A 6,522-nucleotide genomic window follows, 5' to 3' on the forward strand; every position below is an offset into this window, starting at 1 on the left:
TGGTGAATGGGGGAATGGTGGGGTTGTGGTGAGGGGTGAGGTGGTTGAACCTCACCTTGACCATTTATCTCGAAAGTATAAGAGGGCTTCCCCCTCTCAAATTTGGTCAAGGCGGGGTTGGGTAAGGTAAAGGCTTGGTCTCTCCTACCCGATTGTCGGTGGACTATCCACCAAGTATCACTCCCCACAGGTTGCACCTAGTTCAAACTCCCTAAATAGGGTAGGTCCATGAGGTTTGATCCCACAACTTTCCTATGCCCATCAGGGTTCCAACCTAGGTGTTTCCTAGCAATATGGGTCACTAACCCCCCAAAGTAAATAGGTGCCCTAGACCTACTAGCCTCAGCCGCATTGGCCACCCTTTGGAAGTGATTGGCTATCCTATGGGGTATGTTCAATTTTTCAGCAGTAGGAATTATATAGGATGCCAATAGTTCTAATTCATCTCTCCTAACATTTGCCGGTTCATGCCTCCCAAAAATAGTGAGGCCGGCAAATCTTTGCCAAAGTTTTGGGACGGGCTGTTGAATCCACGTCCCTTTGGCATGCTGGAGGTTCACTAAATCCTCCCCAGTTAGCCTCTTATAGACCACGACGGTGTGGTCTTGAGAGGGTTCAATAGGTTTATCCGGTTTTAAATCAAACAACTTTCTAAATTCTTTAAGAGTTAGTCTCACATCGTTGTTTAATAATCGGAATTGTACATGAGTAATTAGTGCATTCATTTTAATAACATTAAAATTTGAGATAAATTCCAATGTTAAGTAATCATATGTATCATGGCACATTTGAAAAAAACCACTCATGCCTATACCCTTGAACAATTTTTCCACATATTTATCTAGGCCTAACCTAACTAATGCGGGATGATGAATAAAACGGGTAGAGATTACCTGAAGATCGATGAGGTTGACCATCCTAACCCGTTGCTCCTCCGAGGTAATGACAACCTCCTCCCATCCCGGAATTTGAAGATCCGGGTTGATTGTTGGTTGTGGTGCCCTCGAACTCTCACCCCTTTGGTTCCTTGAACGCTTTGAAGCCATCTTCTTGTAAAATAGTGGCAAATTGAAGGTTTCTCTCTCTTAAGGTTTGAGAAAATTTGAGAGAAAATAGGGGAAAGTTAGTGTAGATTGTAGAGGAGGATGACGGGAGATGGAATATGTAAGAATTTTAGAGTTTGGATGGAAGAATTGGAGGAGATCTTGGATTGAAGTGTAGGTTGAAGGTTTGAAAATGGAGGTTTTAAGGAGAGAAAGTGAAATGAAGAAGATGAAATAAGGAGAAAGTGAGGAAAGAAAGAAGAGAAAAGAAGATAAAGGGGGACGGGCTGATGGCGCGCCCGATCAGGCGAGCCTTGCCTGATCAGGCGAAGGGTGGAATTTCCAAAACTCAAGTTGCGCGCCCGATCAGGCGCGAACGCGAAGAGAATTTTCTCCCTTTGGTCGCCCGATCGGGCGAGCTTCGCCTGACATATCTTTTCCTTCTCACTCGATTTTCCACAAAAAGCGCCCGATCGGGCGAAAATGCCTCTGAATTCAACCCTGCTTGTGCGCCCAATCGGGTTACTTCGCCCGATCAGGCGAAAATAGGTCCGATTTCAAGCTTGCTTGCGCGCCCGATCGGGCTGCGTCGCCCGATCGGGCGAATTTGCGGCTGAAATCTAGGTTGCTTGCGCACCCGATCGGGCATGCCTCGCCCGATCGGGCTTGAGCAGCCCTTTTTCTCCGATTTCTTTTCTTCGTCAAATTTTTCTAAGTCTTTATACCTGTCAAATTCATACATGTACAACAACACTAAAAACTGGTGAAATATCACTCTCCTCGCCTCTCTAAATAAAAAAACAAAAATAAGGAAAAGGAAAACTAGCCTAGAAAGCATGAAATGCGGGTTGCCTCCCGCAAAGCGCTGGTTTATCTAGGTCGCGCACGACCTTCTTACCACCTTGAAGCTCATGTTGGAAGTGGAGTTAAGAGAGTCTCCTCCACATCTCTAATGGTAGCACCTTCATGATACACTTTCAACCTTTGGCCATTTACCTTGAACTCTTCACCTTTGTCATTCACCAACTCCACCGAACCAGATTTGTTCACCTTTGTGACAGTGAAGGGACCGGACCACCTAGACTTCAACTTTCCTGGGAAAATCTTCAATCTAGAATTAAAGAGAAGAACCTTATCACCCGGTGCAAACTCTCTTGGTAAGATCCTCTTGTCATGCCACTTCTTGGTCTTCTCCTTGTAGATCCGCGCACTATCACATGCCGACAATCTAAACTCATCCAACGAATTGAGTTGAAGAAGTCTCTTCTTACCCGCGGCCTTAGAATCCATATTAAGCTCTTTGATCGCCCAAAAGGCTTTGTACTCCAATTCTACGGGAAGATGACATGCCTTACCATAAACCAATCTATAAGGTGAAGTACCAATTGGTGTCTTAAATGCTGTTCGGTATGCCCAAAGTGTGTCATCAAGCTTCATGCTCCAATCTTTCCTTGACTTGGCTACTACCTTTTCTAGGATCGCCTTGATTTCCCTATTAGAGACCTCAACTTGACCACTAGTTTGAGGGTGGTAACTAAGCCCTGTTCTGTGATATACGCCATACTTCTTAAGGAGGTTATCCGATTATTTTTCATGGAAGTGGGTACCCCCATCACTAATAATAGATCGTGGAACACCAAACCTGGGAAATATGATCTTCTTGAAGAGCTTGATGACTACCTTAGAATCGTTTGTTGGTGAAGCTATGTCTTCTACCCACTTGGACACATAATCTACGGCTACAAGTATGTAACAATTCCCATTGGAAGATGGGAACGAACCCATATAATCGATACCCCAAACATTAAATATTTCAACTTCGAGAATCCCAGTTTGGGGAATCTCATGCCTCCGCGAAATATTGCCAGTCCTCTGGCAAGAGTCACAATCCTGCACAAAAGTGTTAGCATCTTTAAAAATAGTAGGCCAAAAGAAGCCTGACTCATTAATCTTAGCCACCGTTTTAGTGGGTCCATGATGTCCACCATAGGGTGAAGTATGACAACTGGTAAGGACGCCGTGAACCTCCCATTCGGGAACACACCTGCGAAATAATCCATCTGCACACTCACGAAACAAAAAAGGATCATCCCAAAAATAATGTTTAACATCATAAAGGAATTTCTTTTTCTGTTGGTAGGACACGTCAGGAGGTAGAGTACCACCCACTATATAATTAGCAAAATCAGCATACCAAGGGTGATACTCTACAACTGCATACAGGTTGTCATCAGGGAAAGAATCATCTATAGGTAAAGAATTCTTACCCTCATCATACCTGATACGTGACAAGTGGTCTGCCACTACGTTCTCTGCTCCCTTTTTATCTTTTATTTCTATGTTGAAATCTTGGAGCAAGAGAACCCACCGGAGTAGCCTTGGCTTTAATTTCGCCTTGGCTATCAAATATTTTAGTGATGCATGATCAGTAAAAACAATAACTTTAGAACCAACTAGATATGATCTAAATTTTTCTAAAGCATAAATAACAGCAAGAAACTCCTTTTCTGTGGTGGCATAGTTGACTTGGGCTTTATCCAAGGTTTTGCTAGCATAATAATTAGCATGCAAAACCTTGTCCTTCCTCTGTCCGAGCACGACTCCTAGTGTAAAGTCACTTGCATCACACATGATCTCGAAAGGAAGGTTCCAATCAGGAGCACATATGATGGGTGCCGATATCAAAGCCTGCTTAATCCTGTTAAAAGCCTCAAGACACTCGTCAGTAAAAATAAATGGGGCATCCTTGAGCAAAAGTTGTGTCAGTGGTTTAGCAATTTTAGAAAAATCTTTGATAAAGCGGCGATAAAACCCCGCATGACCCAAGAAGCTTCTAACTCCCTTAACATTGACTGGGGGAGGTAATTGCTCAATCACTGATATTTTAACCTTGTTTACTTGTATGCCCTTATCAGATACAATATGGCCAAGGACTACTCCCTCTGTCACCATAAAGTGACATTTTTCCCAATTAAGGACCAAGTTGCACTCTTCACATCTTTTCAAAATTTTAGCGAGATTAATTAAGCATGAATCAAATGAAGAACTATATACGCTAAAATCATCCATAAAGACCTCCATAATAGACTCTATGAAATCAGAAAAAATACTCATCATGCAACGTTGAAAGGTAGCGGGTGCATTACATAAACCAAAGGGCATTCTACGATATGCAAAAGTGCCATAAGGGCATGTAAAGGTAGTCTTTTCCTGATCTTCAGGGTGAATCGGAATTTGGAAAAATCCCGAATACCCGTCCAAATAACAAAAGAATTTGTGATTGGCTAACCTCTCAAGCATTTGATCTATAAAGGGAAGAGGGAAGTGATCCTTTTTAGTGGCGATATTTAATCTACGATAGTCTATGCACATACGCCACCTTGTTACAGTTCTAGTGGGAATTAATTCATTTTTTTCATTTGTTATCACAGTCATCCCACCCTTCTTCGGTACCACCTGCACACGACTTACCCACTTGGAGTTAGAAATAGGATAGATAATACCTGCATCAAGTAATTTCATCACCTCCTTCTTGACTACTTCCTGCATGTTGGGATTTAATCTTCGTTGGGGTTGAATGCAGGGCTTGTAATTTTCCTCTAGATGAATCCTGTGCATGCAAAAATCAGGGCTAATACCCTTGAGATCATCAATACTGTACCCTATAGCCTTCTTATGGGTTCTATGGACCCCTAGAAGTTGGGAAGATTATAGGTCAGTGAGTGCAGTACTGATGATCACGGGGTGTAGTTCCTGTTCATCGAGAAAAACATATTTTAAATGTGAAGGGACAGGTTTTAGCTCAGGTTTCTTGACCTCTACAGGTTTTGATTCCTGAACTAAATTTACTACCTTCATTGTCTCCTTGGGGCTTAACTCTTCTAAGGAAAGAGCCTTTTCAATATCCTGTACCTCATTACCCCAAACGCTTGCATTGTCGCTAGATACACTCTTTTGTGAAAGCTACAGTTACTACTTCATTAAAGGCCCTTTTCCTAGTCAGAATGTCTTTCATAAATTTAGCATAAGAAGGTACTTGAGTAATTAAATCAGTGAAAGGAACTGTTACCTGCAGGTTTTTCACAACCTCTAAAAACTTACCGAATTGTTTATCAAGCTTACTCTTCAGTTGTCTATTAGGGAATGGAAGCTTAATAACTGGGCTATGCACATCTCCTCCCTTATCATGCTATTTACCCTGCAAAGAAGCATTAGTAGGGTTAGTATCTATTTGTATCCCTGCAGGGCTAGCAGGATTATTGTTTGGTATAGAGGAATCTAGATCAGAAACTGGTCTATCTTCCTTTGGCATAGGAGGTCCATCATAATGTGAACCACTCCTTAGAGTGATTGCATTAGCATGATCTGTAGGATGGATAGGTTGTGATGGTAGAGCTCCCTGCTGACGGGATTGTAGGGTAGATGAAAGTTGTGCAATTTGATTGTCCATGATTTTATTATGGGCTAGGATAGAATCAATTTGCGCATCCTTACTCTTTATATGCTTTTGCATGTTGGCAAGCATTGCTCTAATTTCTGTCATGGCAGGGTCGGAAGATGATGAGGGTGATGCTTGGCTTTTCTGGCCAGACTTAGGATGATAATATTTTTGCTGTGGTGGTGTTTGCTGTTGTAGTTGTTGTGGAGGTGGAGGATTTTGTACATTGGTACTCCGGTATGAAAGATAAGGATGATTTTTATAACCGGCATTGTAGGAATTGGAATAAGGGTTATTTTTCCTATAGGTTTGAAAGGCATTAACTTGTTCCATAGAGCTCCTACAATCTTGCTCCCAATGACCTACAATTCCACAATTTTCACAAAAAGCTTCATGGTTAGCAACATCAGAAACATTAGCTATAGAGTTAGGAGCAGCAGTAAGATTATCTAATTTTTGACAAATAGATGTTAATTGAGCTTGCAAAAAGGATACGGAATCGACATTATGTTTTCCTTTATTTGCAAACCCTCTCGGATTCCCATATTGGGAATTGTGTATTTCCATGTCTTCGATAACCTGTCCTGCATTATCCACATTTAAATTCATAAACCTCCCACTAGCTGCCGAATCTAGTACTGATCTAGAAGAATTTCCAAGTCCATTATAAAATGCTTGGATCAATTGCCATTGTGCTAGATTATGGTGGGGGCACTCTCTCTGTAGATCCTTGAACCTCTCCCAAGCCTCATATAATGTTTCGTCGGCCTCTTGAGCGAAGTTCTGAATAACACTCCTTAGCACCGCTGTCCTCTCTACAGGATAATATTTATTATAAAATTTCAAAGCAAGAGTTTCCCAGTCAGTAATACCAAGTGCAGTTCTATTCAAACCATTAAACCATAATTTTGCTTTGCCACATAATGAAAAGGGAAAAAGAATCTCCCTGATTTGGTCTTGCGTGACCCCGGCTTGTCTAATGGTGTTACAATATTGGCAGAAATCTGCGATGTGAAGATTGGGATCTTCACCCTTAGCTCC

At 41.9% G+C, this 6,522-nt stretch overlaps 1 non-coding gene across 1 annotated transcript; it reads left to right on the forward strand.

Annotated features, from left to right (window-relative positions):
• The first annotated feature begins 6,178 nt into the window (after window positions 1–6,178).
• Window positions 6,179–6,285, forward strand: LOC145641338 (small nucleolar RNA R71). Its single transcript, XR_014115375.1, has one exon. It is a non-coding gene; the product is annotated as a small nucleolar RNA R71 (small nucleolar RNA).
• Window positions 6,286–6,522: the final 237 nt, after the last annotated feature.

This window comes from Chenopodium album, chromosome 7, assembly GCF_948465745.1.
Source record: "Chenopodium album chromosome 7, dcCheAlbu1.1, whole genome shotgun sequence".
Lineage (NCBI taxonomy): Eukaryota > Viridiplantae > Streptophyta > Magnoliopsida > Caryophyllales > Amaranthaceae > Chenopodium > Chenopodium album.